Genomic DNA, 24,137 nt, shown 5'->3' with positions numbered 1-24,137 from the left:
CTCACTATCATAAGCAGCCCTGTAGCTCACACCTTCTTGTGTCAGGATGCAGCTGCATCAGAACCGACCTGCACAGTAAATCAGGACTCCAAGAGGTAAGTCGGTGCGAGGGAGTTTCTTCCCTAAACTGCTTTTGAACAAGCGCAAAATACCCTCTTTAAGTGCACATTTTGTTACCAAAACACTTTTCACTTGTTTGCCTTGCCGTTTTGCAAAGATGTTCAGGAGCACCAGTAGGATAGCATGAATTAATTTATTTTACACATGAAAATAACTTTAAATTTATACATGAGCTTTAAAAAAATGTATCACAGACACTTTTTAGGTGGACAGACAATTTCTTTAAAATTGTGAAAACCAGCCTGGGTCCAGTTCTGCCAGCATTTCTTTCTGCCAGTGACCATTCCATATGAAGCAGTTCCACTGAGCTGGGTGAAGCTCCTTTCACAGTAACTGCTCTAAAGAGCAGATTTGAGCCAGGCGTGCCCAGGAATCCTTCCAGTGGAGAAGCAGTCCTGGTCAAATTCCCAAATGCCAACACATGTGACATGCGCTGTCTGAGAGGAACAGACCTTCCCAACCTTTAGATAAAGAGGAGGAAGGCTAAATCTCAAACATTCAGCAAAAGCTTTCAAAAAAGACAACCACTGGATTTTTTAAGACCACCTCAAAATCATCCTGACATACCCTACATTTCATGATCTATTTTAAAATTCCCTTTCAACTACTATTACTTGTATTTTCTGTAGAAGTCACACAAACAGGGAGAGTGGCAGCTTGCAAGAGACCACAAGCTGAAAGGCAGAAGACACCGTGAAACTGAGAGGATTAAAAAAATCCAAGTTTCTGTACGCTTGAAGACTTTCAGGAGGGTCGTTGTTCTTTCCAAAGGGGGTTGCTAATTAGCCAACCATAAAAGTAGCAGTTGTAAACAGTCCTTGTAAAAATAGCTCACTGCTTATTGAAAGCAAATTTGTGAGTAATACAACTTCACTGAATTCTAACTAATTTGCTAGTGCTGACCAGCTTCTCTCTTCTAGACATCCTTAAATTTCATACACTGACATCTCCTACTCCACAGATTGACTATGTATCAGTCTGTTCAATTAACACAATTCCAGCATTTCTGCTGATTTCTATTTTCAGAAGGGAATCTATCTACTTCAGAAAGTAAAATCTGAAGTCTGAAGAGTAGTTTATTCCTGTTCCCAGTCTAGCTCTGTTCCACATGTCAGAAATATTTATGCCAAACAAGAGGTCTCCTCAGGCAAATCATATCAGTATACTTGCTGTACTTTGAACTTACAACTAACTCCAGTATCCTAGTATCACACTTCATTAGTGTGGGACAAGCCCAAAAAAGGTATTTTGTGCTTGCAAATTAAGCCAAGATGATGACTTAAAAATAGAGAAAAAAGTGAGTTTTCATGAAAATGTAGGGTTTCAAGACCTTACGGATTATATGAAATGAACAGCTATGTCACCTGTACTAAAGGAAGTGGTGCCTTTCTACTAAATGCTGGAAATTCGGCAATCCATTTTCAGAACTGTGAAATGCTGCTTACTCTAGCTCGAGGTACTTGCATACAGGATGACCCTTGTTCCCAATCTCCAACAGGGACTGGGATTCCCAGCTAGACTGCATCTCCCATAACCACAACAGCAAATAAACTTTTAAAGAAGAGATGGACGTCAGCCATAAAGCCAAACCCCAAGGCAAGAATGGGAAAATAAAGTATGCTAATTGCAATTCCCATGGGATATGGTGATTGCATTCCTAAACCTAACCCTTCCGTTCTGTTTTTCAGTGAAAGGAGATTTGCTTGGGGTTGGGGGTGTCCCTCCAAAAAATAAACCAATGAACTTTGACAAAATTAGGATGCAGAAAGACTCTTCCAGAAGGCAATGCAGGACAAATCTTCAAACCAGCTTGAAACCACAGAAGAGGCAAACTGTACTGAGATTGTACTGCTCAGAAGCTAAGGAAGAGGGATTTTTGTAAGAACATTCGTGAATCTTTGTACCAATATATCCCTGACTCCCTCCTGCACCATACAGTTCTTCCCATTTTTAGCTTAAAAGAAAACCACTACACAGGACTGGATCTTTACACACTGAACTCAACAAAACGCCTTAAGGCTTTAGCTAGTTTGCACCAGCCTGACAGAAATACCTTGATGTATAGTCTTCATGGTGGTGCCCCAGTGCTTGACACTGAAGGGAAACGGAATTAAGAGAGGCTCATGGCTTCTGGATGCTGCAAACACACCATTTCCTCATGCCACTAACACCTCATCCTCAAACTAGAATATAAATACATCAGGGCTTACAATGCACTAAGACAACCAAAACACAGCAAGTACCTCATTAAACATGAGGGGAAAGCAATCCTTTTCATCGTCTCCAGGATCCCTGTGCAAGTTACTGCAATGAAAAAAAAAAAAAGAGAGAAACAAAAAAAAAAGCAAAAACTATTCAGACAATTAGGCACGAAACAATCTAGCCTGATGAAAAAACTCATTATTTCAACACAATCCAATAATCTAGCATATCAGTAGTGCTGATAACCTGCTCTCTTCAATGGCCCCTTGTTCTTCTCCTTACTCTGAAAAAAAGCTATTCCAAGCTGCAATGCACCTGGAGGAGCAATGAATGTGTCATGCATGCATCTGTCACGGGGCTGGCTCACCTATGTAAGGTGCTGGCTTGAGAATTGCAATAATCTCTCCAAGGGGTATCTAGTGCTTACCTTCCTCAAGGCAGAACCTCACACAGAAGATAATGTTTAAATTAACCCTTTTGCAGACAGTCTTTCAACAGAGTCTCAAGAGTGGCTGCCTCAAAGAGACCTGAGGAAGGTAACTAAGAAAGTAAGCCTGTTGACTACTAGTTTAAATTCTGAGCAAAGAGTACACTGCCATCATTAAAAGCTGAAGGGGTACTGCTTAAGAAAAAGCTGAAGCACGCATAGTTGCAATACTGGGTCTGTGATCTGCAATTTAGAAAGCACCTTTATTAATACAGTTAGGCACTGGAACAAGCATCTGAACTCTTAATATTGATGTTATTGGAGATCTCAGCTTTACCTGCAATAGCAAAATCTAAGCTGGCCTAAATTTAGCTTCAAACAAGCCTTCAGTTCAAATTAAACTGCACGCAACAGGGTCAGAACTTCCCCAAGCCACATGCCAGTGGCAGACTCGGTGAACCCACACAAGAACCTGGGTATGGCTCACAGAAGGAAACTTTTCTTCACCAAGGGTGAATCTGACTAAGTTATAATATTCCTTTCCCTTCTCCCAGATTAAAGTTTCAAGTACCAGGAATTTCAGGAGTTCAGGAGAGCTGCACCAATGCCTCCTCTTCAACCCCATTCCACTTTGAAGTGCATAATTCAATATCCAGGTCAGAAAGGAAAAGTGAGTGTGAGGGGAAGGAAGTTCCTGTCCCTGCTCCAATGAATGTTTAATTATTTTGTATTAAAAATTAATTTGAAAAAGGGCTAGAATCCAGGCAGTCTAATAGGCTTACCTATGAAAAGGATCCATGATCAAATGCTGCTAGACAAAGGCGGGAACTCAGCCTTAGCTTCTTTGGGCTGAGCATCAGACCTAACTCAGAGAGAGCAAGCCCTAGCTCTTCCACTGCTTACAACTCAGCAGAAGGTACCTAACTCCAGAAAGGAATACAAAGGAGCAGTTCAGCAGATTTTCATGCAACAGAAAGAGGGCTACCGACTTAGAAGTCCTCATCTTGATCCTCCCTTGTAGCCAGTTCATGTGCCTCCTGATTTGGGATGTCAGTTTTTGCAAATCCCATTCCTGGGCCAACTTTTCTCTGGGCATTGCACAATAAGCCTTGTTATATGCATCCCATAGAATACAGTCCCCAGAGCTTTGATATCGCAGTACTTTAAATCTTTTGTGGATCAACTCTGCTGCAAATGTTCCCAAGTTGCTTTAATGTTTTGAAAACCGTGTGATTACAAATGACAGCCAACCCAACTGAGGTAAACACTGAACATCAAGTACCTTCCCATCCACTGTTCCCCCTCAGCTGAAAGAAGTCAGGAGGGTGCAGTGTTTCAGATACTCATCTGAAGTCACATGTGAAAAGTTAGTCAGTATAAAGAAAAAATGGAGCTATTCAGAGGCATTTCACAAGCAGGAGAAAAAAGCAAATAAATTATCTGCAGCAAACAGCCCACATGCAGTTAGTTTTTGACTTAATACATCTCAAAACCAGGACAAGCTAGCAGATTTTCTTGCCAGTGAATGAAAGCCCTACAAATAATCACACTGCCATAAAAAGGTTAAAAAGGGTGGGTGGGAGGAGGCATTCTCTTTGCAGAAATCAGGAGCTGCATCTCCTGTGCAAACAGGAAGCCATGACCTGGGCTGTCCCTCCGGCCAGGAGGCCAGACAGGGACTCATAGGGCTGCCTGTCCAATCAGGCAGTACCAAGGCAGCCAGCAGCACATCAGCTGGGAGGCAGGATGCTGCAAAGCTCTGGTAAAAAGCCTGCCCTACCATGGCCACCTTTCCCTGAACACTGGGGCTCAGCTTTTAAAATCAAAGCATGTACGACGACCATGTCTCCATCTCAACCACACGTGTCCATCCACAGCAGACATCAACAAAAATTAATTTTCAAAACAAGCTGCTTGATTACTTTTTTGTTATTTTATATAATTCCTCATTCAGAGAGTGGCACCATTATTGCCTTCAGCTAAATCCACATGTAAGGGACAACATACCAGGCAGCTTTCACTGTGCGAACTGAGGGTAGACAGGAGGGGGCATTTCCTCCACTTTCTAGAAGCAGATGAACTCCCACTCAATAGTTAATTCAGACTCTAAGCTATTTTCACCAATCACTTGAAAGTTAAATAATTATCCCATTTAAAGAAATCTGGCAATTACATTTTCATTCCCCTCCTCCTCAGCAGCTATTGCTCCTGTGACAATATTCATCTTGTCCATGATGTCTATTATCTGCTATATAAATATTGATGATCTGAGTAATTGCTGTTCTGTACATATGCTTCTCAAAGATATAAATTTCTCTGTCTGAAGTAGGCTGCTGACAAAGTGCTCTCCTCCTTTTGCATGGCAATGAAACATTACTGGAGGTGTCACTGGGAGGGGGGAAGAAACAAGTAAAGCACCGAGTAACAACAGCCTTTGAAGAGGAGAAATTATGTTTGTCTGTGCTGGAAAGACCAAATAGCAAAGAATAACAAGTTAGCTAAGCTGGTATTCAGGCAGCTTAAGTTTAGCTTACACTGTGCCAACACCAGGCACAGCTGAAAAGGAAAGAACTCCTCTGGACTCAGTGCTGGCCACCACTAAACTGGGCAGGCCTAGTAGTGACATAGTGTGTACAACATCCACGCTGTACCCACTCTGGTTCACTGATGGCAGGGGTTCCTTTTTCTGGATCAAAATCCAACCAGAAAGACAAGCCAATCTTGTACTGGAGGAAGCACACCATGCTGAACATTATGCAGGGACAAACAGGCGCCCAATGCCACCCTGTAACCTTTGCCAGCAAAAAGTCAACGTGTCACACAAAAGCAAAGATGGTCTTGACACACCCAACACTCATCCATGAATACCACAGGCACAAAACACAGCATTGCTTCAGTCTCTTTTTGCTGGTTCAGTGCATTTGCCCAGCAGGCCTTGTGAACAGTCAGGTAGCTCTCTGTCTTCCCGCAATTGATGAAAATCACTACAAACACCCCACTGCATGTTCTGGCTCATCTGATCATATTGTCCTCTGGTCTGGCAATACAAAGACCCGATTTTGAGAGAACCCTCCCAATGGCACATGGCCTCACACTTCCAGACTTGAAATTTGCCTCCAGACAGTAAACAGTATGTGAGAGATGAAAGCTCTTCCTTAGTGGACACAGACTTCCTACAATACAAAACCTGTGTCTGAACCTCAGTAAAATTACCCCTCTGGAGTTATGGGTCAAGAGATTGTTCTTTTCAGCTATGTAGAATTTGGCAAAGTTTATACTAAAAGCTTCCTTATAAAAATAATCTAAGGTCTTCACCAATCGTTTACAGTATCTGGAAACAAACACTGGACAAAGACCTTTATTAAATTTTTAAAAAATCTTTTGAACTTACATATGCTACAGAAATTAAGGGGAAACTAAAAATCTGCCAGAAGTTTAGGAAGTGTGTGAAGAGGCTGGAGAATGCAGCAGGAGAAAAGACACCAGACTCCCTGTGGGAGCTGGAGGTCAGGACGGGGGCAGGAGGTGGGTAGGGACGGAGAGTGAGCAGGAAGCAAAGGGGAACATGCAAGCAACAGATAACATGCAAGCAACAGATAACATGCAAGCAACATCTGGAGTGTCCAGAGGTGGAGAGAGAGGAACTGAATGTTTGTAATGAGCAAAAGAAGTACATCTGGAAGTCTTACTTCTCTGTTGCCTTGTTCTAACAACTACATAATAATCCATTATACATAATCACAGCAGCCACAAATCTTTTTCTACATACTATAGGCACATGAACAGACTCAGTCAAAGTAGTTACTTAACACTCATACAACCTATTTTCTCCCTGAAACAGTGTTAAGCCATCTGCTTGTTCAGTGGATCCCTTGTCATGCAATTAACTCCCCCTTCCAGTTTCTACAGCTTCCTGTATTTTCTACAATGCTTTGGGGTTTGTATGTTACAATCTCTAATCACAACTGCTGTACATCTCTGGATTTTGAAGGGAAGTTGCTTCCAGCAGAAAATTAAAGGTTGAACTCTTACCAGGAACTCTGGGCATGCTTAACTAATACTAAGCCACATAACATAACCTAATTAGTCCAATAGGTCTTTTTAAAAAAATCCACATGACCTTCGTTCTTACACTGAGTCATTTTGGAGACCAGTTGAAACAGAGCCCTGAGTAATTCTTTAAGATCAACAGTGCATTTCTCAAAGTGGACTGGATCCTAACTACAACATTCACATAACCCCTACCACCTCACCTCAATTTTTTCTTCCCCCTCTTCTGTTTTCAAGACAAGACACAATTAGTGACCTCCAAAAAGTAGCCCATCTTAACAACACAGCCTCCTACATTTCTCAGAACTACTTTGTTTGTGTGTGGATTAGCTGTAACACATGCTGTATGCACATGGAATGCTCTACTGCTAATGTAAATTACTTTGCATGTAAACACAAAACGCAGGTAGGCCAAGCCACTAACTGCCCAATTCACAAGCACAGACTTCATACTCTCAAGCTTTTACATGCATAATAATTTCAATGCACTGAAATGTGAAACACCTTTAAGAAATGTGCCTCAAATCTAAAGTGTTTGCATTCCTGAGTCACTAGAAAGTAAAATTAAATTATTTTCTGGGTAGTTCTTAATCCCATGTTTCACTATGAAAACATGGTCACGTAACTTTACTAAAGCTATGCCTGTCTGGCACATCTTTTCCTGCACAGCCACGTCTATCTGGAGTGTGACGAAATACAATCTCCATCCACTACAACTGCATCACCAAATGTCCTCGGAGAGGATGCAAACCAGCAGGATGCAAATCCAGCTCAGAATTGTTTTCATGAAGAGAGAAGCAGGCTTCAGCACAGCTGCGCCAAACTCGCTATGTCCACAAAAAGAAATGCTTCACTGGGTTTGTATCCTGCTACAGTCTCTCTCACGGAGATATGAAAATGCAATTTCACTATAAAAATAAATACACTGGAGTGAATAATTTCTTGCACTGGGCACATGGCCATCTAATTTCATTGCTTTCAAAAAGCCACTGTACTAAGACCTAGGAAGCAGACAGTGTGTGGATTGCAGGACCCTGCTTCTCCTTCTCTTCTTTTCTTTCTAATTCACCTCAGCTTTCCTGGGAAGGGTTGCAATATGGTATCTGTGTCTCCCAGATGCCGAGCACCCTGTCTCAACAGGTAAGGACAGGGGCACCTCCCTCTACCGCTGCAAGACCCGTAAGGAGGCCTTGCAGCGGCAGCCAAGGCACAGGGAAAGGGGGACGCTTGAACTGTGATGAAGGAAGAGCTAAATCATCAACATGCATCCTCAAAGTAGCACAGAGATCTGTATGGTTTTGGGAGGAGCAGCACGTTTACTAGTCTTTCCCTTTGATAGAACAGAATTACTCTGCACCTGCTTTTTACAGGAAAGGCATTCACAGGAAGACATTTTGCCAATACCTGGAGTTTTGTGCTTTACAAAGCTAGAAAAATCCAGTCCAAAGACTAACAAAGTGTATGAGCACTATTCTAATCAAATTTATTTACATTGTACTTCTGATACACAACACCAGCTACCAAATACATCACCTGATAATTCAAAGAAACCTAATGAGCAGTTTGAGATTCCAGGTAGTCCACTGAAATTGCTACTCCTACAAACCTCTTTCTTCTTGATTTTTGGCTACAGAAGGTAATGTGCCAGCAATCTATCTCAGAACAGGAGCTGATGAATTGGGGGAATTTACAAAAAAAAAAAGCAGTACAATACAGTTCATAAACCAGTTTGCTTACCAAATGAACATGTTTAGCAGTTTCCTTTTATACAGCACTAAAGAACTGCAACTTACATTTCTTCTGTTTATGATTTTTGTGGCTTAGACCCTTTCTTCTTCAGCCTAGATGACTCCCAGTTCTCACTTGGAGAATATTCCAAGAATACTCAAGCTCTAGAGTCTAAACGCATGTATCCTGACACAAAAGACTAACTCCCACTTCCTAGGTGCACTACAACCAAACCACAATTCTGTTTTCAGATGAAGCTGATCTTCAAATGTACTGAAATAAGGCCAGCAATAAATTTGGGATTGGCTGGAAGAGGAATAGGAGTGGTCAGTCCTCTTTGTACTCATCTCCAAATGTTGACAGTTTTGTGGTTTTTTTCCTTTTTTTCTTTAGCAGTAAAGCTCAGCTGGTTTAAACAATTGCCTCAATGCTCACCAACACAGGAGAAAAGAGGAAGAGTTGATACAAGAAGCTGTTCCTTTTGGGCAGTTCAGTACCTTCAGAGCTTTGGCTTGTAGGTTTCTGCCTGCTCGGGGCTCCCAATGGAAAACACTCATGAGATCCACTGGAGGTCACAAAATGCTGCCAGGAACCAGATGCAGACAAGATGTACTAAAGAAGTAAAACAAACAACCCCCCAAACAAACTAACTGCTCTCTTACATTACTTTTCTTTTTTCTTGCCTGCAAATCTTGACACAATTGGAAAAGTGGCAAGAAAAGAAAATGTTAATGTGATCCTAGAGTAATTACTTAACCCACAATATCACAACAGGTTTTAAAAGTCCTGTCAAGGATTTTCCTCTCTTGAAAAGGAAGAGGAATTTCACATAAAGAAGCTCAGAATTTCTGTCATGTGTGGCATTACTGAAACACTCAAAACCAGTTTCATTCACCTAGACAACTGCATGCATCCCTTCCACAGAATAAGCAAGCCTAGCTGAAATATAACAGGATCTGCACCTTACGCAGTATGATTTGATTTACAAAAGGGGGAAGCTGATACATCTCAAAAGTATGCAGCATATCACACCCATGACTTCAGACCCTCTTAAAGCAGTCCCTGGCTTTTGCTCAGACACGTGTCACGAAGGAAATGGAGAAGAGAGGCTCCCGAACTGTGACGAAGGTCAGGACACTCAAAGAAGTGTATTGCACACTTCAGAGCTAGGAGTTGCCACCACCTCTAATACTAATTAATAGCAAAAAAAAAAAAAAAAAAAGCCAATAACCTGAAAGAAAATTAATTGGACATGGCTATTCAATATCCTAGACTAGTTTTAAATGAACAGCGACTGTGCTGTAAGTTAGAAAAGGATATGCAGGGGCAAGAAAGTGGAAAATTAAGCCTATGTTTATGTACCACCAGAATACAAAGTGGAGTAACTTGCAAAGTTGCTGCAAGTTGCTAAATGCATCTTTTTAATACAAGTAAATTTACATAAATCACTGATTTTCACTAGCCTATTTTTGGTAAGTCAAAAGCATCCATGTATTTTGGGTTTTTCCTCCATACATACATGTGTGAATGCACATTCAAAACTTTTTCTTCAACCTTTTACTTTTCTCATTTTGCCACCAAGAAAAACATAGAACAAAGAGGGTGAGAGAAGGAAGCAGTGAAGAGGGATCTTTTTGTATTTTGCTTTTAAATTTAAAAAATAGGTCTAATACATTTCTTTTCATGAAAGTTTTCTGGTTTGGGAAAAAGCATTTTCCATTTGATTAATTCAGTCAACTAAGCATGCGACAAATACCAGGAACAAATAGTTTTGGACCAAAGAGCCTGGCCTTTTGATTTCAGCTTTTTTTTTGAATGGGTATTTCTATACAAAGAAAGCCAATCGTCAGTTCTAAACAGACTTCAGAAGATAGGAAAATCAGATCCCCTGCACTGCGCTCCTGATCCACAGAATGGAGGAGCATCTAAGCCTCTGTGGGCCACATGCCATGGCTGCCTTTGTTCCCATTTGAGAGCACAGGACACAATTAGCATTTTCCAGCTTCTCCTCCCCACTGCCACTGTGGAATAATTAAGAGCTCGAATGAAGGTTTGAGCAGCAGGCCTCATAAATTACACACACACAGCTATCCTTCTGTTTGATCCCAATCTTCCACAGGTCTCTAATGAGAGCCATGAACACCGTCTACTAATCATCTCGTCAGTAATGCAAATAACCATCTTGACCTCTCATCAAGTGCCTCTCCAGCTTAAACACTGTACCCTCAGACTGCACAGCCCTGGGTGCCAAAGCTGCCATGTCCCACTGAAAGAACCTCGGCACGACAACGCTCCGTACCTCACACGGCCAGCTGAGCACAGCCACGCATCGGGAGCCAAAGCAATCCCTCAGCTACCATAAGGGCTCTCATCCATCCCTGGCTCTGCACCCACCGAAGAGCCAGGTACTGCAGAGGCAGGGATCTCGGATCTCACCGAGGAGGCGTTGTTCAGCTACAGCAACACATCTTCAGTCCCCCTAAAACAAAACATTGAATAAGCAACACAGCACTGGCCTGGCAACTAAAATATGGAAACATGACCTTGTTTAGTCCCCCCCAGCGCCATCACACCATGCTCTGGGGATGCCACAGCAGTGCTGTTATCCTGGACGGACCTCAGGCTCATCCTATGCCCCCAGGCCCATCTCCATCCCCATCTCCTGCTGCTGAATGGACCCTGATCCTGGTGCATCATTTGCCATGCCTGAGACTGTGGATGGAGCCTGTTAGAGCACTTTGAAATCAAAATGATAAGAAAGGCATTCTTCTGTGAAACATCATTACCACCCTGCCAGCGAAGTGTGAATTGCAAGAGCTTCCAAAATAAAAATAAATGTATTTGTATTAGTCCCTTACCCTTGGCATCAGGCCCATACTGCCAGTTCTCATAATATTTACATGGAAACTGCCATACAGAACAGTGCAGCAAACAAAAGGAAATTCTGTAAGAATCAGATCAAAACATACCAAACAGGGCTTGGTACCACAAAAGCAAAGACAAGCTTCACCTGGACAAGCAACCTGTAGCTGTAGTTACTGACGTTAACAGATCTACCATGGCAAAAGGAACAAAACAGGCTCCCAAGCATCTGCAGAATAGCATATTTCAGGTTTTCTTTTAAATAAATAGATTTGGAAAGTATTGCTAAGAGAAAAAAAAAAAAAAGTTTAAAGAATTTAAGTATTTAAATATTCCAAACAGTGCCAGCACTTCAGCACCTCTGGTCTTGCTGTGGCACAGCTCAGCCCCCACCAGCAGTTCCCTATCTCACTGGAAGGAGAATTGCTGGGCTTCCACTGCCACTCTCAGCAAATTTCTACTTTCTAAGCAGCAAGCGTCTGTACAACAGAAACCCTCCTATCAGCATTACCAGCTGTGCCCACAGCACAAAAAGCGCGAGCACGTACACTGCAAAATCTCAGTGTTTGTGCGTGTGTAAACAGTGCACTTCTGGAAAGGCAGAGAGAATATTTTCAGAGTAAACACTGCAAAGATTTTGTGTCCTTTAGGATGTCAGAAAGCCACTGTGATCCACTGCTCATCTTCCCCACTTACCGCCTGCTCAGCTAAGGCGCCTCTGGAACTCACAGGGATCACGACCACATCTCACAAGCCTGTTTTCCTGCCTGCGAGAATGGGAGGAACTTTTCCTCTTACAGCAGTCCAGCTCCTTGGTGTGCTACCCTCCCTAATGCTAGCTTACAGACATTAAAATACCAACCAGCTCCAGAGCAGGAAATGAAGTAAGAAGAACCAATTTCTAAACCTCACAACTGGGACTGCAGCTGCTGTCCCAGGAAGGTAAGTAGGGAGATATGGGGGAGCTCCTCACAGCCCAGCTGGATCCCAGAAATCCTTCCAAAGGTATGAGAGAGATGGAGGAAACATACATGCTAAAGCATTGAGGCAGAAGACCATCTCTGCCCCAAATTATTAATTTTCAGAAACAGAGCAGCCCTCCAAGACCCCAAGGATACCTTCCCTTATGCAACTTCACCTGCAGCTGATGGAAAAGAAGGCTTGTTTGATGAAGATGCCAGGACTTTGAGACTGGGACTTTAATTTAAAGAGCTCACTCCTGAAAGGTGTCCCATTCTTGGATTTTGACTTGGGAGAAAGCAGGAGGCGGCAAGCAACAAGGCTGATGCTTTCTTCTCTTAACCACCTACGCAAGTACTTTTTCAAAACATGCAGAATTATGGCAAGTTATGTTTGAATTAAGGAGCCTGTGGGGAAAAGTTCTCAGTCACAGAGGAAAGAAAAGCTACGAAAAATACTACAAAGAAAATTGGTTTATTTAAAGCCTGAAGAAAAACAAAACTTAGAAGAGAGTGTTTTGGTCCAATCCTGGGTGAAGCATACTCAAGGAAAATGCCTGTCCGGAAGAAAACCTCATGCAGCACACAACTGCTACTTGCAGACTGAGCAGGAGGGCTTCATCAGCTGAAAAAGGATCTCCCTCAGGTTAAAGGCCAGCAGATGTCAGTGCCCAAAGGCTGACATGCAGCATGGAGGACCCACACTGCTGGTCACCACAAGCCAGACAGCTCCATCATCCTCACTCCTTTCCATGGGGATGAAGGGCACACAAAGGAAAGTACAAGTCCAGAACCAAGGAATCCCTTAAAGGTTTGAGTACCTTGACACCACAGGTGCTTGCAAGAGCCTCTTTTTCCTCTAGCTGCATTAGGACAGTCTTTCAGATCTGATTTACTGTCTAGACACAGCATACTATCACACAGGACAAGTGAAGAAGACTGAGAGCAGCAGAGTGTGGAAAACAGACTGGCCCAATCTTTTTCTTTCTTTAAAAACAGTGCAGTGTGCAGCCCACATCAACATCCTCAAAAAAATGCTTGATCTGTCCTGCACCTCAGAAGCTGGCTGCTGAAAACAATGCAGAATACAATTAAAACATGTATTCTGATAACTTTCACTTCCCTCTGCAATTCTGTAATCATCTCATCCATCAATTTTGAAAGAACATTAATAGTGGCATCAGCTGGCTCTCCACCTCCTCTGCTGAGCCAGCTTTTTTCCAAGCCCTGTCCCCTGCCTCTCAGCATCTGACCACAGATGCTGTGAGGAAGAGGAGAGGAGGGAGGCAAACCAGGGGTGGAGAGAGGCCAGCAGGGCACACCTAACATGGGGGTCACCCCACAGAGGAGTTGCTTCTTTCCCAGGGGAGCTATGGCAACTTACAGTGCCTGAAGGTCTGCCTAAACATGCTTTACTCCAAAAGAAAGCCACACACACAAAATAGAGGGAACAAGGTTCTATCAGGGATTAAGTGAAGTCTATCCAAGCTCAGACCAAATCCAAGGCTCACCACCACCTTCCAGGCTGGAGATGCCTAGGCCAGTGGTGTGCAGTGGTTTTTGTTGTTTATCCCACCCCCCCCCTTCCCCCACCTCTTAAAGATGTGTAGATGTCTCCATTGATACAAGCCACTTCTCACAGCAACCTTCCACAGGCTAGACAAAGTCCCTGGATCCCCAAGAACTTCCAGATAAGAGATGAAGACCAGTCCCATGTTCCTTTTAATTGTCTTTCCTTCTCAAATACATGAAGTTCAGCAATCAAATACTGACTCTTGGACTTACACACCGTGGCAACGCAAGGAGAAAAATCAGTTGGTGCTCGTTTTTAGCATCTGGCTTATTAATTATTTTGTAAAGGTGTACAATCCTTTGAGTCATCTGAAACCTTTTAAGACACTCTGACATTATTTTATTAATCGAGTTTGACATGGTTTATTACAGTGATCATGGCCATGATTTACATCACAAATTCCCAAGAACACAAGTCTGACTTTTAAATTATTATCATCCCAACCATTTCACTGCAGGTCAGCCTGGTCTGTTCCAAGACCTGATTTTGTTGGCAAGCACATTTTCCTTGCTGGTACATCCCCTTTTCTTCATCTAGTTAGATGAGGCAAAAAAATCCTAAAGTACATAAAGAAAGCCTATTGTTATGCTCATTTGAACACAATCAGAAATTGCCTGCTTCATCCTCTCTTGCTGCTGTGTGAGGTTGGTATTAACTACCCCCCATCCCCTGAGTAGAGATGCAGGAAGAGACCCACTGTAAATTGGTCAGAAGACTTGCAGACATCTAATGACTTGCTGGAACTACAGACATCACTCTTCTGGAAAGTGGCCAAGTTCACCGACTTGCATTTCAGCTGGAAACTCAGCCTCCAGAACCTGCACACTCTTTCTTGTACTATCATGTTGCTATTAATTTCCAGAAAATAATAAAAGCATGAGCAAGCAGGGTTCCTCACTATGAACTGATGCAATTTCAGTGTAATATTCAACCCCATAGAAGGTAGGTGGGATCAAGCAAGACTGCTGCCAACAAAACACTGAGGAACAGGGCAGAACACAACATATTCTTTAGATATAAGCTATGAACAGAGCTGGCCTAAAGCAGCCATTTCCCCATTGCTTGATCTCAAACGATCCCACAGTAATGGCTCTGGTCTAAACGTAAGGAAGATGAATCCTCTAAAATGCTTCAAAGGTATTTTCCTGGCTGGCCTTCATCTATAGTTTGAACAAGCAAAAAATTACAGACCTACACTGGAATCAAGATTGTACATAACCCTACCAGGCTATCTGGGACGTCTGGAAAATGTTACGTGCCACCAGAAACAACAGGCTAAAGTGATGTTACCCAAAAACATGGAGAGAAGCAGATGGTATTTGTTAGGGAAGCACAGAAACAGAGGGAAAGGAGGGAGGACTGCGGAGGGCGAGTTTAAGGGGATGACTAGGCTGCCACATAGTGAATAGCAGAACACACACAGCCAAGTCAAAGAGGACTTGGGAAGCACCACAACTCTGCCTACCCCATCCTTACCTGGGATCTGAGGGTATCTCAGTTCTGGGCTGCAAAGCCCCCCAGTACAGCACCAGATGACCTGCTGAGCATGTCATCCCACTCTAGCCACTGACCACCATCCATAGCCAAACCAGTGCTTCCCCAGCAGGCCCTTATCTCATGGGTTAGAAATAAATGCTACATCCCAAGGGTATGTGCTCTCTGGATGACTCAGGCCACTGCAGATTCATGTGACAATGCCTAATTTTTATTTCTCTCCTGCTTTTCCCTTTGTACAGTTATAAAATTACATTTAAACCTATGTTATTTTTTTAATACAAAGACTGCAAACTTGATCACTTCAAAATTAGGAAGTATCATAATGAAGACCAACCTCTGTATATATCTGCACTGTCTCTTTCTCCAATTCAATGACCACAAATCATTTGAGCCCTGCTTTCAAAAAAAACACAGTAAGGTTGTGTGATAAAAGCAACAGCTGTCCCTCAAACCCTGCCTCACTCAATGAGGATCAGAAACATTTGTGAACAAAACAATGCAGGAAGAAAGAGAGACAATCACCTTGCTTGAGGAAGTTGGACATACCACCTGCAGGCAGGAACTACCTCCTTCTTGGCTCCACACTCAACCTTTTAAGATGCTCACCAAGTCTCTGAAACTAGTTTTCTCTTCAGGTGACCCCTAATGGGGTGGTTCCACCCTCAAGTCAAGGCATTTAGGGCTAATCTACAGACACCAGCAGCTGAGGTCAGCTGTCCTTGTGCTTCCAGCAGATGAACTGCTACATCATGCCAGGTACTCTAGGATGAGTAGGAAATAAAATCACACCCAAGTATCTCTTTGACACAGCCAAAATTGAAGGTGTTTAAATCACCTGAGATTGATTTGCTCTTTGACTTCATTCCTCAGCTATGAAAACAAAGACAGTACCTGTACCTGAGATGCTGCAAGAATAACTTCCCCACCTGAGAAAAACCCCCCCAGGAAGGAATTAGCAACTGTTCAGCCAGCTCAAGGTCTGGGTAGGGTGTAAAATAAATAGACTTAGAGACACATGCAGAAAGTAAATGTGGGAAGAAAAAATGAATTATGCAGCAATTACCTATCCAGTGAAAAAGGGACTCTGTGAAAGGGAAAAAATGATGCAATTACAGAATTAAAGATTGTATCATAATGCAGATGCAAAGGGGAGTTCTGCAACATTAGTCCTGGAACTTCATTGCTTTTGGACACCTGATTTTGTAATGCCACTGTTCTCCTGATGTCATTATTTTGTAAGCACTTTAAATGCAACACAATTATGTGATCATATGTTTATAAATTTTCATCATTAATAACATGTGGAACAACCGGCAGCCTGTGCTCCCAACATGATGGATGCCTCCAGCAGATGGCTGTGAACAACTCCCTTTCTTCCACCTTCATCTGAGGTAAAGAGGCAGGGAGAGTAAAGGGAGAGTCTTTATACTTCAATTCCATGCACAAACATTTGGGGATTTTGGGGTTGTTTCAGAGGAGGAAACCAAGACCATTATCAATCAACTACTCTGAAACTGATTGTCACAAATCAGATTTTATGAACAGAGGTGCTGAGCAGCTGATGTGCTTTCCACAAGGTCAGAAGGAAAGCTCCCAATGCCTGTATCCCAAATGACCCCACTAAGAGCCTTCTGCCCTAGACACTGAATCCCTCCCACCTCCACATTAAAACTTGTTTAAGTGTAATTATTGCTCCTAACTGCAGGTCAGGGATGAAGCCCATCATGTCCAGGCTGTGTTTGCTGGTAGATGCAGTCAATGAGCAACTTCAGGGAGAGTGTCATATAAAATACAACTGGAAAGCAAACATTACAGTTGTATGTATTCATCCGGCATGGTAATTGTTATATTGGGTCTTTTAAGTAAATTACCCTGCACACCTCCAACTTCAGGCCAATTGCCAACACCTTTCTCAGCGTCTGGGTCAGGCTGCTTTGTGAGGGAAAGCAGCTGCAATAGCAACAACCTAACTTGTTTTATTTGCAGATGGTATTAGCTGGCAAGAGGCAGTGCTGTCTGACAGCATGCTCCCTACACATGCTTCATGCTTTTTAAAAAAGTCTTACTTGCCTTTGTATGTCCTCAGCTGCAAACACACACCATTTCTTTCTTTAAGTAGTATTTTCACCTTGTCTGTGGGGTGCTGGCAGCTACTACCACAAGCTTTACATGATCTTGTACCTAACAAAGCAAGTTTCACTTCTATCTTTCCCCATCCTCAGAGAACAGAGCTTGCAAAACCTGGAGCTGTCAAGTCCCTGAGGTGCAGTCAGAGCCTGCAGTGTCCCAGGCACTTGGGTCATACCAGCTCTTCTCAGTGCACATCTTTTGGAAGAGCTCCACCATGGAAAATCCGCTGTGGTGATGGAAATATTGCAGTCCTTCCCTCTTGGCATGCAACCTGCTCAGTTCAGTTTAAAAGCTATGAGAGAAAGCACTGCACCATCCCTAAACATATACAGGTAGCACAAGACAGTTAAAGAGAACAGGCAAAGAAGATACCACAGCAATGTTTTACCCCACATCTGCCTGCTTCAGGATTTCTGACACAGAAGCTTGGGTGACTGGCACCTTCAGAGGAGGGCCCTGCAATGCCTTGTCCAAGCCCAAGTCCATTCTTACCTACCAGAGTTCTTTACCATGCCAAGCTACCGGTGGCCAGAGATGGTGCTCATGGAGGGGAAAGGAAGGGAAGCAAGAGATGTTCTGCTTCACTGAGTGGCATATCCCTAATAGTGTAGAGAATTACAGCTGGATGCCAGAGATGCCCAGGCAGAGATTTTGTGTGCCGAAAGGGAATAGCATTTTGCATCACTGACATGACTTGGGGCTCCACATCCTCGGTAAACCACGACAGGGAGCCAGCTCTACAGTTCCTCCCTTCACCTCACCTTGACAGGTGTGTCTGGTTTTACCTACATCTATATGGGTGTTTGAGATTTACTTTGGCCCTCTAAGGCGTCACATAGTATTTTGACATTAGAGCCTGACACTGGTGATCTCAGCAGGGCCATGCTCTGTGACCCAGGACAGCAGGTATACACTGCCTGACAACCAGCAGCAACAAAGAGGGCATCAAAATGTGCACTGGGTGAGGAATTGCATGTGCATCCCATAAATGCTCGGCACCTCTGACACTCCTATTTCTACTGTCACTGCTTGTCTTTTCCTTCAGTCCAAGTCTGGAAGAAATGTGCTCACCATATCAGCACAGCTATACTGTCTAGGATGGACACAGCCTGGGTGAGGGTAAGTTGCTTTTCTTAGTACACCAGTGTCCAGATTTTGGAGGCAGACCCTTCAAGACACCCATGCCAGACCAGCTGCATCTATACTGGGATGCTTAGCAACACACAAGCATGTCCCTGACATCTCACAGCACCACCTCAGCCCAAGTGCACACCTACCTGAAGTAATTCTGGGGAGAGGGAGAGATGTGAGGGAATCCAAGACTGGATTCACTCACAGAAGCTACTCTGGGAGAAATATACAGCACTGAATGTTATCAGTGTCAAATTATTACTGAATTCAACAGGATGGCACCAGTGAACACCCAGATTATCATACTGCCATTGCACATGTGCAAGTTTGCCCATGCACACACACCTCTGCCTAAGTCCTGCCCAGGGGGCACATTCCCCTCAGCTCCAATGCTCACCTTAGTTCAGCCCAAGGTGTCCTGGAGGTCAAAGAAAGCTATGGCTGTCAGCCCACAAGCCTTCCTAAATCTCAAGTGGCTTTATCTTGACAAACCAAAGGGTAGTCATGCCACAAAGAAGAGTAACAAAGAGGACACATCTGTGGAACATCTGTGTCCTCTGCCCTCCTGCCCCCACAGCTCCCTTCAATGCGACCTCACACCCACCCCTGCCCTGGATCCCACACATACCCTGCACATTGGCCAGGGCTACAGAGGCGCTGCGTGTTTGACCACCACACATGCAATGCCTGGCTGGCCAGCTGCCACCAGGCAGAACAGAGAGTAGCTGTAAGCAGTCTAGTTTTCATCAGAGAGCATTGCTTCAAAGATTTCCTAGCCACCCACTACTCTTAACAAACACAAGTGGGAAATTAGCGATCTTCCAGACTGCCAACCATTGGTGCAATCTGGTTGAAACTGGCCAAAGAGAAGACAAACAGCACTCATTTCCTGGGGAAACTAAGTTAAAATGAAGTAAAATAAAACCAGATGAAAACTATGATGTTTGATTAGTGGTGTTTCCATGTTCTGCTACATCTCAGGAAACAAAGCCTTGCCCAATCCAGCCTGTGAGCTGCATAGCACACAGTGCAGTTCAGCTCTGTAACTACCCAGATGTTATACATCTGGAGCAGGAAGGGGGAAATTTCAAACTTATTTACATCTGGGGGTTGCTCTGAAGGGGTAATTTCTGCAGCAGAAAAACAGACAGAGCAAGGGGATTTGCATCTGAAAGGGGTGAAATGCTTTGTCAGGGCTAAAGGACTGTTACTCAGATCTCAGTGTGAAAGCAGCTGAGGCTCATCTCTCCTTCTCCTGGAAATGAACTCATCCCAGAGACTTTAGCATCCTTCTCCTTGACACCCCCTGCGCCCCTTAACCCATGCTGTTGGTGCTTGGCCACCATCGGTGCCTTTGAGGCAGGGGGCAGCTCTGCTGCAGTCACACCAGCAAATGTTGAGCCCTGGACAGTCCCGGACACAGGGAGAGGCTGCACTGATGAGGGCTGGGAGGTTTTCCTCCAGCCCGGCTCGGTGTGACAGATCATGCTACAGAGCTACAGCAGTTCCAAGGGCTCCTCTGCTCCCCTCGCAGGGCACAGCACAGCAGGAGGAGACAACAGCGACAAAGCAAGAAGGCAACTCCAGACAGACTCAGAAACAGCTGTGGAATTTCTCTGAAGAGCTGCTTTCTGTGAAGGGGAGGAAAGCCCAGCCTCCCATCTGACTTCCAGCCCACCCACCCACCCACCGGACAGAGGCAAAGAATAAGAACAGGAGAAAATTTAAGGCATGGCAAGATCCCAGGCTCTGGAAATTAGTTTCCCACATTTGCACAAAAAGAGCACTCACACCTAAAATCTACTGCTTTGAACTCGGATTGCACACCATTTACTCAGCTGAATAACTACACTCAAGTCAGTGACATTACTTGCCTGAATATCTTCTACTTGATGTATGGAAGGGGGCTGCAGAACTGGCTGACAAATAAATACAGGTATACAAAAGGCAGTGTAAGAACACTCTTCTTAGAAAGGCTGGATCCCTATGCCAGGTCCCAAAGTCAACAGCCATGTGACCAGAACCACAAACCACCAAGTCTTCGGTAGAGTCGTATCAACTGATCAGGGCATCATCTAGATCCATTCATACCTCTAGATTTGTATCCTCCAGGCCCCATCAACTGACTGGGGTCACAGTCTGAAGAATACTTCACTGAGTTAGAAAACTAAATTCTGCTTGAAAGGATGACTTGAGCATTTAGGAGTAAAAGCTTCATTAGCTTCCAGCAAGACTTCAAGCCCCAAGCACAAACTAATGCTCCATAAAACTCCAGCAGAGAAGCACCACTGCTCCTACTCTGCCAGTACTGGTCCCGGGTATGGTCAGCTGTTCTGGATGGAACCCAAACACGGTATGGCATGTGTTCTCAGCCCTATGCAAGGAAAAACGATGTGCCGTTCACACCCTGGAAAGCTTATGAGAGGCAGCCCTGAGCTTAAAATCTTTATGTGCAAGCTTGCTTCCAAGTACCCCTCTAATTTCACTGCAGCAACTCACATGACTGAAGTTAAAACTGTGCTGAAGCCTCCATCGGACTGCAGCTGATGGAGTTCCTGATCTAGTTCATCGAGGGTCAAGGTGAGAACCCCAAACTGGAGCCAGGAACAAGTATGACAAAAACATATCCACGGATTTTGGCAAAACTGAAGGATCAAGTGAGTCCCTTGGGGAAGGGTGACCAACACCCAGAAGCATCTACCTGCTCATTCCCTGGGCACTGTGCTAAGCCCCAGCAGATCTTTGGATGAGAGGCTCATTCTGAGTTCTTGCAGTTGCATGTATAATATAAACACACTATATTAAGGCCAAAATAATATTTATTGTCTTCCTGGCATTTCTAATCTGAGTATCTCACAGCACTGTCCAGTACTCCCAAGACGACTTCACAACACGCATATAAAACTTCCATCAGGTGTGGTCCAACCAACTTTCTTCCCCCCCCAGAAAAGCAGCAAAGAAACAGGTATCGTTTTCATTTGTTTTCACATACCTGGCCAGCTGTCCAAACCCTCTGAGAGGCCTCACACCTTTGAGCCAGAGGCTTGGGCTTTTTAACTGTACTGCCAGCTTGTGCATAGCGGGAATTCTCCACAGAACTCCGTCCCGACAGCCATGGGCACACCAGTGCCACGGCCAGCAACAGCACAAGGCTATCCCAGCTTTGCACTTCTCAGCCAGGACTACTTTTACGTTTCCCCTTTCATGAAGCTCGTAAGAATCTACAATCCAGTCGCACGCTGTTACATAGCCAAGAACAGAGTTTTCAGCAGAAGGGTTTTTCCCACAATTGTTACTCTTGTCATCCCATAGGCTCTACAGACTCGCTGGGCATTTCAAAAAGGCCTGTGGTACAGAACGGCTGAGAACAGGACCTTCATACTCATCCTAAGCTGAAAGACTACAAATAATTTCCAACAGCCTAAATCAGCCAAAAAATCTAAGTAAATCTGTATCAAAAGCTCTCTAAAACGTACTAGGTGAAAACAAAAATAAAAAGCAAGCAAAAACAAACCACGGGCCGTATCGATGAGAAGCAGGAAGAGTTTCAGTGAGCAAACAAGTGCAGAGAAATTACTATGTTTACAGTTCAATTAATGGGACCTTATCAAAAGCCTGTTTGCTTTTTTGGTTTTTTTTTTTTTTTGCCTTTTTTTTTAAGACACCTATTACACAAACACCCACTCTTAATGCCTCCCCGGCTGGCACCCTGGTGCACATATCCTAAGTGTATCCACATTTCAGGAGAGGCAGAGCTGCTCCCGGAGAAGTCCCTCCACCGGACGGCGTGTCGGAACAAAGCGCTTGGGTGACGGATATCGGCAGGGTCCGTAAATCACATTTTTGGCAGCTCGACCTCAGCTGGGAGACGGCATCTAATGCCGTAAGAAACTCTGAGTGCTGCCGCTCTGTAGAGCGGGGATCCTACCTGGGCAGGGGGCTTCACGCCTCTCCTCCAGGCTGGTTAAATAAAATAATTAAAGCCTTTTTCTAAAACCCCGGTGAGATGTCTGGCACTTAATGACAGCACCCGAGTTACGGCGTATCTTCTCCGCTAACTGCCGGCATAAGAAAGGGAAGGGAAATCAACCCAAAAAAAAAAAAAAAAAAAAAAAAAAAAAAAAAAACCAAAAAAAAAAACCAACGCAAAACCACCACCGAACCTCCCGCTGGAACAAAGAACCCCACCAAACCCCGTCTCTAAGTTATCTGAATTTACTTGCTCGCAAAGCACTCGGATAAGCCTCCTCCGCTCCGAACAGCACTGGTGCGATGCAGGCGTTTCGAAGTAACCTCGGCGCCGGGTTTCGAAGTAACCTCGGCGCCCTCTCGGGACGCGGCGGCGGCCGCGGGCGCTGCTCGGCCGCTCACCTGCACCGCGCATCGCGCCGCGGCACCGCCCGGGGGGGCTCCGCTCTGCCGCGGCCACCCGAGCGCGCCGGGGCCGGCCGGGGCAGGCGCTTACGAAACCCGCGTCTGCCCCTCGCCCGGGCGGGAGGGAAGGAGGGAGGCGTGGCGGGGGGCATCCGCGCCCGCGGCGGCCCCGCTCCCCGCCGGGAAGAGGAGGAGGGAGAGGCGCCCCCGCCGCTGGATCCACCGCGCGCGAGCATCGCCCGCCGCCCCGGGGGGAGGCCGACAGGGGAGCCCCGCCGGCGGGCAGCGGGCGCCCACTGACCTTGCCGCCATCCACCACCACCACCACCGCCGCCGCCGCCGCCGAGCCTGCCCGCGGGATGGCAGCCCCGCGCCCGCCGCCGCAGCCGGCGCCTTCGCCCCGGCAGCCGGCGCCGCCCCCCGTCCCCCCCGCCCCGCCGGGGTGCGGGGCCGAGCGAGGCGTGGCCGAGGCGCCGGGGAGCGCCGGAGCCGCCCCGGACCCCGGTGTGCCCCACCCCGCCCCAGCCGGAGCCGGTGCCGGCCGCTGCTCCGTCGCGGGCGAGGCTGCCCGGGGGGCCGGAGCGGGGCGGCCTCGCAGCAGCGGTAGCGGCGGACACCCCGTGCCCTGCACGGTGCACCCGGCCCCGCCAGCGGGGAGAGGGACGATACAGCGGCCGAGGGCTTCCTCAGTACCGGGAAAGGGCTCTGCAGCTTTAAGCTGCAGCTCGTTGTGCCACCTGGCCCAGGGTGAGGGACAGCTGCACCTGAGCGCATTCCCGGCGCGACAGAGTGGCGCCTGCCCCGCGCACCCACCGGAGCTGCTCCCGCGGGGAACGCCGGGCTCCCGGACACCCCGCGCAAGGCAGGTTCTCTGCCTCAAGTGCCTTGAGGACCACCAATCTCAGCTGGAGGCTCAGAGCTGTATTAGGAGTGCACATTAAAGTAAAATGTACGTGTGGCGTGTGGTCTTACCACACCAGACCCAGGGCCGGGCGAGGGAATAAGGCCTCGTTTTTATCCATTGCACCAAGGCCTATGCTGGCAACAAAGCACAGGACCACAGACTCGTTTCTGCTCTCTCTGC

General features: G+C 45.4%; 1 protein-coding gene across 1 annotated transcript in view; it reads right to left on the bottom strand.

Moving 5' to 3' along the window:
* RNF152 (ring finger protein 152) overlaps positions 1-23,068 on the bottom strand; it is a 43,467-nt gene extending 20,399 nt beyond the window's left edge. Inside the window, exon 1 of the mRNA XM_048310929.1 lies at positions 22,899-23,068. The gene's annotated coding sequence lies outside the window, so the exon portion shown is untranslated. The remainder of the gene's footprint in view (positions 1-22,898) is intronic.
* Positions 23,069-24,137: the final 1,069 nt, after the last annotated feature.

Source organism: Corvus hawaiiensis, chromosome 1, assembly GCF_020740725.1.
Source record: "Corvus hawaiiensis isolate bCorHaw1 chromosome 1, bCorHaw1.pri.cur, whole genome shotgun sequence".
NCBI classification, from domain to species: Eukaryota; Metazoa; Chordata; class Aves; order Passeriformes; family Corvidae; genus Corvus; species Corvus hawaiiensis.
The sequence above is the reverse complement of the archived record's forward strand: the minus strand, read 5'-3'. Positions and strand labels throughout refer to the sequence as shown.